The following is an 11328-nucleotide window of genomic DNA, read 5'->3' on the forward strand; positions in this document are numbered from 1 at the left end:
AATTCATGTCTTTGTGGCACAGAATTTGCTTATGTTCCATATGACACATTATATAATACAATATCTTAACCTCTGAGACCTAGCAAAGTATCTACATTTTTTTTTTTCTGTCTAATACAGATGACCATTTTGGTAATGATTGTGCCTCATAATTGCCTTTTAATTTCCAGGTTGGGTGAGTAGCTTTGCAATGCAATGTTATGCTACATAAGGGCATTCTACTTTTCTTTCAGCCTGTAAGAACAAGACCAAGCCTCCTTCTGACTAATCCGTGGCACGCTAACAGTCCTTCAAATAATAAATAAGAGCAAGCTGATTTAGTAACACAGATAAAGCTAACTGAGAAATAAACAAGACAAAGAAAATAAGTGAAATATAAAGCTCAAAAGAAGCTTTTTTAAGCTTCGAGCTCATGAAAATACATATTGTATTGCCGGCCATTTTTGGAGCACTGTCTTGGATTTGGAAAACAAGGCAATTAAGATACTGTATGGAGAAGGTCCTTTGTCGTGGATGTGTTCAGAATTCTATTTGTGCATTTTGGTGACAATCTGTGCCCCTTCTTGTCAATAAAATTGTTCACAAGAAAAAGACCGTAAAATCATTTTTCAGGGGTCTTTAAATTTCAGTGCCAGGTTTACATAACTGTAAAAATACATGACAAAGACCAAATAATAAAATAAGTAAGGTCTGCTGGAACTGGAGGCTGATGCCAACATTCCCCTCAGACAGCCAGAGAAATGCCACAAATAACCTTTGGCAGAGCTCAGAGACATGGGAGCGGGGCCTGCTTCTGTGCAGGGAGGTGTCCCTGGACTTCAGGTCCGCGCTGCTGCACGCTGCCACACAAACTGTCAGCTTTTGTCTAAAAATGATTTGAGAATCCTGGGTTAGAAGTTCAGCTTGCACCATTCTTTCCCCAGATGGGGGAGACTGCGCTGTCAACATGGCCGTTGCTGGGTTGTGATTTATTCTCTCCCATGCAAACTATGACGGCTGAACGGGCCAAGGTCTGTTTCCCGCATTGCTGGTCATATGTACTGTACACATGCATGTAAGGGGATGGGGGGGTGTCAGCTCTTCATATGGTTTAATAGTAAGTCTTGATGCAGTTAATTTATAGCTACAACTAGTGCTAATAAAATAAACGTCCAAGTGTAACTTCAGTATTGATATCACAACCTCGTGTGGAACGAATAATATTTTATGGGGCATATTCGATAGCTCATGAAACATACTTGCCTTTTTTCTTTATATCTTTATATCTGCAGGAGTCTACGTTATGGATGTATTCATCCAAAATGAATGTCAATAATACCTATTACAATATTCTATAAAATAGTATTTAATTAGTGTGATTTATATTCCTTTTTTTAACTAATAATTTTAATACTGTTTTACAGGTAGCTGTTCACCAACTAGGTATGTGTGTTTGTGTTCCCATTTGTTTTCATATGTTTCTATGCCAGAGTTTATTGATACATACTCTGAAAAATGACAAGCTGGGGCCATTGGCGCTTCAAAAACTGACCAGTGCACCTGCCATCCAAGGGTCGGTATACAAAGCTCTCTGTGGTCGCGGCTTGACCGGAGAGAACCGCGCGCTCTTTGGACAGCGCGGGACCCTCTGCGCCTGCTCAAAACATCTCTCATCTCTACATCTGCATTCGGCGAGCGGGGCTCGGAGCCATCTGCAAAGCACGCCTGGTCCTCGCCACTTGGAATAACAGAGGTGTTATTTTTCAAAGCGGCCTGCCCGCCTCCTGCGGCGGGGCCTGGCTGCCATGGCTCGGGGAAGGTGGGAAAGTTGTGAGGCCCCAAATCTCCACCCTGACGTCCTCGCTTTCAAGCAGCCCTTTGAGGATGCCGTAACTGTGCCCTGTATAACATCGCCGGCTGCTGACGGGGGCCGGTCACAGTTGATCAAACCTTTAAACACATTTTCTTTCATGGCTTCTCTTAAAACTCTGGAGCGGCAGGGGACGGTCGGTTGGCCGGTGTCCATTGCTGCAGCGCAAAGAGCCACGGATAGAGGGCGCTGCAAGTCCAGGTTTCAGAGCAATTTGACCATAAACAGGAATAAAGCGGAAGCAAAAAAAAAAAACCCAGCATACGTACACATACCCTCTCCATTTTAGTTTGTGCAAGTGCTTTTGCCAGTGTTCCAAAATGAGTGCTGCACCCATTTTATTATCCGTGTAGGTGTGGGAGGATTTTGCAGCCAAAATCCCCAGAGAGGACCATACAAGCACAGTCAAACTTATTGATAAGTAACATGTAACCACTGACATGTCATCAAACCTTCTGCAGGGTATTTTGTAATGAGTGCATGGGGTAAAATGTAAAATTAATCCATGACGTTTATGTGGTATTAACACAAGAGTTCAGGACATCTGGTGTTCACCTCATGCTTCAATCTATCCCCATGGAATCCGTATCCCATGTTCAAGTCATAAAACTTCATTGTCAAAAAGCAGGATCATGCTGCGAGAATAATAAAATAAATGTTCATATCCTTATTAGTTTTGATCCTATCTCCTTTCTCTGTTGTTGTTTATATAATTACTAGACTGGTAAAACACATTATTACCAATAAACTGATGGACCCACAAAGCACAATCACAGTTTGGAAAGTATTTTAATATGTCCATGTGATTATTTTACCCTCTAGACAATATACAATATTAGATTAAGTATACAAAGAAAATACTGAGGAAACTTGGAATCTGATACAAGTATTTACAATATAATTGGCAATATATTACATATTTTAAAAATGTAAAAGTTAAGCAGGATGTATACATTATATTTGAGGTGTTATTCATCTGTTTAGCTAATAATGTTATTAAATTAAAATGGGTATTAAATAATTTTGTAATTACTCTGTACTAGAGAAAAAAACTTGTTGTGGACAAGAACAGTACCAAGGGTGCTCATCTCGTGAAAAGTCAACATTGAACTTTGATAATGTAATTAATCCCTCTTCAGATTGCTACAGTATGAAATAAGAATTTTGCTTTTGTAAAGATATATTCATAGTTAAGCTCATTATGCATTTACCATTCACACACACACACACACACACACACACACACACATATATATATGCAATAGTTGTTGGGTAATATAATATTTTATGCTATTTAGAAAAAATATGTGAACAACAAAATATGAATTATATAATTCATATGCTATGAAAAAATATGTGAATAACAAAAATACAACTTAATAAAAAACTTTGAAAGTATTAAAACCTAAAAATGTTAATCATCACATAGTGTCTGTCAATTCACTATTTTTAAACTTTGCTGAATATATGCATATTTATTTGCATTTTGGACAATTATTTAAGATTTCTCAAAGCAATTTAACATTGTTAAAGCATGCATGGCCATTTTTAACATTTCAATACAGCTGACATTTGTAGAATTACAAAAAATAAATGATAACATTTTCTACAATTGAAAATGCATTGAAGTTTATATATTTATGCATGTCTGTAATATATTTTGTGTCAATTGGGAAGAAATTATGCTGAACAGCAATGTTTTCTAAAAAGTAAAAAGGGATTTCCACCAAATTTTTACAGAAATTATTTTTTGTTTAACATCACATTGAATTTTATAATTGAATGCAGAGCACGTCTGTGAACTTATGTCTTTTCTTTTGCCACTGAGAATTGATTGGTAATTATTATTTTACCATAGTTATCTTAATATGGATCTTAGCAACAAAAATAAAAGCATACTTTGGAAATTGAAGTCCACCACTTTAGCTGTGGGGGGAGGGGGAGTGGCCGCTTTGGGCAAGAATGCTAAGGTCACCGTAAATTATTTACCGCCGATTTACAGCAATTAACACCCTGAGGTGGGGATATGACACTTACTTTATATGTTTTCCTGAAATGAAAATGAGAGGGTGGTACAGTTAAGATTCTGCTCCCTGATTAAGTGCACTATTGTATTTGGGAGTAGGACCCCCGGGTCAGAGAGGAGATTCCTCATGTTACAGTGCATGGGCCTCAGTGGCTTTGTGACTTTGCTTGGAACCGGGACGCCCTAGTTGCCAGCACTGAATCTGTATAAGTCATATGTCACACAGTCTGGAGCTTGGAACGCTGGCTGGCTTTATGATCCGAGCGGCTGTACCCCTCTTAGAAGCACTGTCTAAGAGACTGGACCTGCAAATGGAAGGGCGAAGGGTCAGAGTCCAACTGGGATACGGCTGTCTTAGCAACATGGAAGGTGCTTAACCTGGACTGCTATTGTGCGACCAAAATAAAAGTTATATAACAGAGAGCAGTGCTCTCCTTTCCTATGTGTTTTATCATTTTGCTAAACGGTCACACTGCACAGCTGCACCAACGGGTCAAGTGGAACAAATAGCAAAGCTGTTTGTTGTCTTGCTATGAGACCTCTCAAAGTGAATTAAAATTACAATATTGTTTAGATATATCACAAGTACCTAACAGTCAAATTTTCTATTAATTGGACCATTGCCATGGAGCAGTGTAATAATATTCAAAATTTAATTCAGGAGACGTGTTTAGACGGTTTTTACAATGCAGGTACATTGATGAATACAAGAAAACATTTAAAAATAATAACGATACTAAGTTTAAAAATAATAATAAGAACAAAAACAACAACAATAATACATTATTATTATTATTATTATTATTGTTGTTGTTGTTGTTGTTGTTGTAGTAATAATAATAATAATAATAATAATAATAATAATAACAATAATAATAATATTGATAATAATGTTTACGACTGACCAATGAAGTATATAAATTGTGTAAAAATGATAAACAATTAATACACAGTGAATATCCTGATGTTGCTCTACTCTATGTTTTATTTTCTGCACTGATACATTTTTTTTTCTGACTCAGTAGACAGTACAGTAAGTGTATAAAGATGAAACAGCATATATCTGTGGTGCTCAAGTGTTACTGAAAATTGGAGATTGTGCATCAATTCATGCAAATATACATACTGAAAACATTTTCAAAAAAATATAAAACATTTTTAGGTTCTCAATCAAGATTTTAGCTAGCATTAATAATTAAAGAAAATAAAATCAATGAAGATACTTATTTGTATAAATATCTCATGATGTGGTGTTGATTCAGTAGCTTTATGTTTAATACATGTTTAAAATAATTACTTCTATAGACAGGCTTTCAATAATGCATTACATTTGTTTCCATCATAATGCACAGATATTGATCCACACGTCCAATAATCAAAGAATGGTTAAACATTTGTATTGGTGACTGAAATATGACCCCTTTGTGCTGAAGGAGAGAAAAAGCAAATGCATGAGAAAAAGGAGGTCTATCCATCTCTCATCTGACATGAGATATCCATCTATTTTTGTTATTCCTTAATCCAGTTTATCTGGCCCTACCGTGTACCATGGACTGGCTGAGCCTGTTGGAAGGATTTCACTCGCATGATGGATGTTATTGTCAAAAATGCCAAGGTCAATATGCAACGTTCAGAAAAAGAGAACTTACTTATTTCAAAGCACCTCCCATACATCACTGTCCCAGCAACCTGACCTCCCTTCCCTCTGTAATAACAACTTATGAAAGGACAACTGCTGGGTTCATTCCTGTATACTCATGTGGATTTTAAAGCAGGTTACAGCTAAAAGCCTAAAAGCTCCCATGTCATACAAAATGAGTATATTATTTTCATACTATAAATGCAATGGAAATGGGTGGGAAATGAAGTTCATGCAGTTGGTCATGCAATGGCCCAAACCAGGCTGTGTGTAGTTTTCTTCTCTGTGTCACACACAAACCTCTTTGGAAATCTTTGGAACCCTGCAAAAACATATTCTCCCTTATACTATATGATATATCACGCACCGTATCAAAGGCATAACAGTCAGCCTTAAAATACATTAGTAGCAGGAGTCGCCAGTGGTTACATAGCACATAGTTGGAAAAACCAAGGGTAATTGAAATATTCATGTTGTTAAGGCAAGAAGTTTATCAAGAAGAAAATCAGTTGACCCATAATCCTCTTGGGGACAGAACCCCCCCTCCGTCCAACAAAATCTTCAACAGTCGAATTTTGTTACAGGTCTAGAGAGGCGTCAGCCCGCTGGAACTTTGTTCCCCAGCTGTGAAGTCCCCCACTGTGTCCACATGGGAATGAATCACCTTTTAAACCACAGGGGGAAATGAAGAAAAAGTAGAGCAGACAATCAATGAGGATCCTTCTTAGACCTACCCAAGCAATGAATCTCCTTCCATGAAGAGGAGGGAGAGAGAAAAAAAAATACCCCAAGTCCTGGAAAATGACTCCAATTAATAACCATAATGTTAATCACTATTGCTCTGAACAAAAATCAAGCTGAGAATTCCCTTGATGGAAATTGTTATAATTGCCCTAACTACAGGGATGAATATTTCTTTCTGCATAATTACTCGTGACTTAATATTTAAATATACCATTTGCGGGTTTTAAAGTATCTTAATCATTCCCATTAATTTTTAATATCTAACATTTAAAATGGCAGAGGCACAAATAAACACGCTTTACAGTTTGACTGGTTACATGCTGCAGGTAAGAGTCACAGAATGTCAGATATTCATTATGCATGAGGCGAAGCTGACGAGGCTTGTATACTGTAAGTAGAAGAACTAATGGTGTGTCACTCACTGGAGGAAAAGAGCAATCACTGGCACAGCTGAGCACATGAGACAAATAATCCAGATATCTCTGCTTCAACATCTACTATTACAGCAGTCGGGACTGTATGTGTTTTATATGGGCCTTGTTTAGCACTCACGTTTTCAATTAGCGGCTCTCAAAGTGTGCTTTGATTATTCCTCTGAAACACATTGGATATGAATTGCTTGTTCTTCTCAATCTGTTTTTGTTTGTTGGATAACAAGCTGCCCTCATCTGAGGGTTGGTCAATGCAACTTCCTGGACAACATTTCCTTGAACCCGGCTTACAAAGTAATCCTTAAGCGTAATTGCCTTGATTAACCCTTGTCTCCCCAATGCAGCTGATGTATGGCGAGAGCTCTGATGGTGTAATGGCTGCCATGCATCACCCAGGTGGAGGCTATGCGCCAGTATGGGTGGCGTTGGATCCTCTCCCCCACTGCACAAAGCCTTTCTCTGTGAATGGCAAGTAGATATTTGTTCATTTGTTCATTCATTTATTTATGCGTGTCATAGCCTAACCACCGATAGGCCCTGCATGTCCCTTGAACCTGAGAGGTTTCTCTGTACTTTCAGTGGGGTTTTCACTCATCTTCCTTCGGGGGCAGCTGCTGTACCAAACTACCGGTACAGCAGCCAAAGCTTGATCTTCCCCCTCTCCCATATGTTAACCAGGCCTATGGGCCCAGGGAGCGAGTGTGCGTGTGTGTACATGTGTGTGTGTATATGTATATGTGTGCGTGTGCGTGTGTGTGTGTATGTGTGTGTGTGTGAAAGAGAGAGAGTGGGCACAGTCGGCTGCAGGAGCTGTTGGTCCGGCTCCGGGTTTAATTGGATCTCATTTACTCAGCGGTGCAGCTGGAGCCACCTGAAGGGCTTCCTGCTTTATTAACTTAACAGCTCCTTTCCCTTCCCGCCCACCTGAGATCATTAGCATGCGCTGCTCAAGAAACTTTGCCAGTTGGCGCCTCTGCGCTCACAGCCCTTCCTTTCAGCGCTTCCATATTAACGTACGATAAAACAAGTCGGACAGCCCCGCATTCCACCACGCTTCGCTCGTCACGACGTAAGACAACAGCCAGCCACCGAATCTGCGGACCTCTCCGCGGATCCGAACGCTCGGCGACGGTCGCGAGGACGTCGTCGTGCCGCGGGAGGCATCTCCCTCTAATCAAAGTCCGTGAGATTACGAGTTCAGCGGCGTGTTCAATCAGACACCTGCTATTAAGTTGATAAATACACTTTTCACAGTGTGGCGCCGGGCCCGGGAGTGCTCCTGGGCCTGCTCGCGCCGTTTAAATTCGCCAGGCTCCTCCAACTAAAGAGTGCCCATTATCTCACATTACACACCGTCTCCAAAAAGATGCCCAAATGCCTCCCTCGCCACACCGTATCAATGACCAGCAACAATAGGGACCAAAAGAGACGAGGTTTAGCGGAACAAGGGAGTGTGCTTTTGTGACCAGATGACTCCTTGTGTGTTTTTTGTGTCTGGCGTTGTTTTGGCAAGCTATTAGCATGTATCTTTCTACAGCTCTCTTTCCGTGTAATAAGCAGAAATTGGAGACCGTCCCTTTATGTGTGAGATGTGACTTGCCTCCTTAATCCTCAGTCTGAGCTTTTCGGCTCCTGAAGGTGTCTTCCTCCCCGCTGGCAGGGCCGTCAGGATGCCCCCCTGCCAGGATTTTTACTCAGCACGGTGTCATGGCCGCTGCAATGGCTGATAGGCATTAAGTACAACCTGTCACGGGACGTTTTTTTTTTTTTTTTTTTTTAATCCAGGGGTCTTCAAGGGCCAAAGAATCAGCGGCAGCCACACAATGGCATTGTGGAGCTCATAATGGTGACTAAGCATTATCTGCGCTTTCGTGTTCCCGGGGCCTGTCTCTCCACGGCGAGCGCTCCGGGGACTCCGCCGAGTGGGCCGGCCCCCTCTCTCCTCGTCTGCGGGGCTTATATCTCCCCACGCTCACCCGCGGCCTGGCGAGCGAAGCGCGGCGCATTGTCTCCGATTGGCTATCGGCGCTAATCCCTTCCCAGCAAGTAGCCCGTTAGCATATAATCACAGAGGAGGCGGTGAAAAGATGCATTATGTCGTTTTATTGTAGAGCAGGTTTATCTGATGAATGAGAGGAGTTTTATTTCATGCTTCTAATTCGGCCACTGTATTTTTTTTCAAAGGAAATGGGCAGCAAGAGAGAGCCCTTATTTCATTCTCTATATAAGTGACAAGACACAAGAGGTCTTGCAATGCCTGTCATTAGAGGTTTTATTCAATTGTTACATATCTTCTGCATATTATAATCACATTATCTAAAATTGCACTCGATTTCTTCAGTACACATTTTGTACTAATATAATTATTGATTGAAGTTCATGGAAAAAGGGCTCAGCTGAAGTTTCATCCTATTACATCATCAATACACTCACAGTGATGTCCGTGATAAAATATTAAGTAATACAATCAATGCAATACAATTCCTCACCCTCTGTGTCTTAAACTGTCAGAACATACTGTAGAGGTTATATCTAATAAAACCACTTCATGTCTGCTTAATTGTCATTTTAAAATTGTCTGATGAGGCTCGTCGTATATATAAACTACCTTGGCCCTGAAGGGAAATCTATATTCTTCCAGAACTACTTACGTGCACACAAAAGCTTCGGAATGTACACAAAAACTACTCAGCGCACACAAACTTCTCCACGTACCCAAAATCTGCTCTGCATACACAAACTTCTCTGTGCACACAACTAGTACATAAAAACTGATTCCTTTGTTTCTTAGGATGCGTTCCTTCCATGCTGATTTCCCTTGAGCCATTGCATATGTATTTAATGTGACTTTAAGGGGCATTATTTATGGAATAAATGTTTATATTTCAGACATATTTTCAATGTGTGTCTTTTGTTTCATTTGCTTAGCTTATGTTTTATGTGTCTGCATGATTATTAAGGAATCACCATGAACCCATCAACAAGGTAAAACGGTTTGTTCTTTTAGTTGATCACATTAACACATCAGTAACTAATTAATTTTTGCTTGTATGTGGTTGGTTTTACTCTGGCCTGCACCTAATGTTCAGAGCTGACTTATAAGTGATCAAACAATGAACTTAACACTGGGTAGTTTGTCAAAAGCTGAAATGTTGCCCTTTTGGGTGTCTTGCAGGCTTGGTTCTATGATCGCAAACCTGGTAACGTGCTTGTGCGAAATCAGCATTTTTTAGATGATATAAAAGATGAAACACAATAACAGTCTTACAAGTTTAAATTGTACCTATAGAGAGCAAGAATTCTTGCCTACATCTCAGGTATGTGATTGCAGGTGGCGATCAGTAGACCCTAGACAGCTTGCTGATAATTAATAACATGTAACGTAACTAGCTATGTGGCTATCTAGCTAGCTTGCGAGTAAATCAGCAAACATAGCTGACGTTAACAATCAAAATGACAATATGCAGCTGATGTCAGCTAACGTATGTATGCTATGCAGTGTTAACTTTCAACCAGATGTGGAAAGTCCAAGGGTCAGAATGCAAAAGTCCTGCCATGTGTTTCTTACACTTCCTAAAGCTCGTCTTCTAAGGTTAATGAACCGTGTACATACTTATACAGATGAAATACCCTGCAAATTCAAATCCATGATGGAATATTTGGAGAGACCGCTGCTAGACAATCAAAACCATTATGTTATGCGGCTGAGATTGAAATGTGGCTTCATGGATAAAACGATCCACCTGGTTTTTAAACCGTGGCCTATGGACCACTCACCTAAGCAGAGCTCCCATCATTCAAAGAAGAAGTGAAAAGTAGGTGTCGCACTCTAAAACAAAGAAACTGGAGAGACATATATGTCATATAATGTGTTGTCGTTACAGCAACCAAGGAACAGAATATGTCTGATATATGAGTACGTTAATCAATTTACAAAAAATATTATCCATGATTTCGAATCTTTCTGCATAATTCATAACTGACTGCAGGAATCTGTCAAAGCACAAATTACACATGTTGGTATTTGCTATGTAATCTGAGTAGAATCTCTTCCCAGCCAGTAGGCCATTCCTAGACATTGATTATCTATCTATCAGAGCACTTTAGTCAGCTTTCAGAAGTGTTTTTCAAAAGAGTGTGTAAGCAAATTTGTGAAGGAGCAGAAGTTTTTGTGTACACAGAGCAATTTTTGTGAACACGGTGCCGTTTTGGAGTGTGTGGAGAAGTTCTTGAGTGTGCTAAGAAGTTTTTGTGAGCGAGAATTATTTGTGTGCGTGCAGTAGTTTTTGTATGTGCGTAGGTTTGTGTGCGTGTCGGCAGTTCTGAGAGATCAAGGATTGCCCTTCAAGGCCACCGTATTAAACCAACACAATACGTTTGTTTAACTAATCAACTATAGCTTCTTAAATGGTACTAGGACAAAGCCCATAAACCCAGCCCACACTTAAAACAGACATATGTACCTAAAAATCACCTTCACCCTTTCTTCGGTATCAAGTTAACTCCTGCTGTCATTTTAAGCTTTCATAATGTTGCTTTGTGTTTGCACTCCTCTCATATAAAATGCTACTACTACTACTACTATTACTATACTACTGTGACTTCAGGAGTAGACTTATTTTCAGAGATGAGGGTACTA

Source organism: Anguilla anguilla, chromosome 4 (assembly GCF_013347855.1).
Source record: "Anguilla anguilla isolate fAngAng1 chromosome 4, fAngAng1.pri, whole genome shotgun sequence".
NCBI classification, from domain to species: domain Eukaryota; kingdom Metazoa; phylum Chordata; class Actinopteri; order Anguilliformes; family Anguillidae; genus Anguilla; species Anguilla anguilla.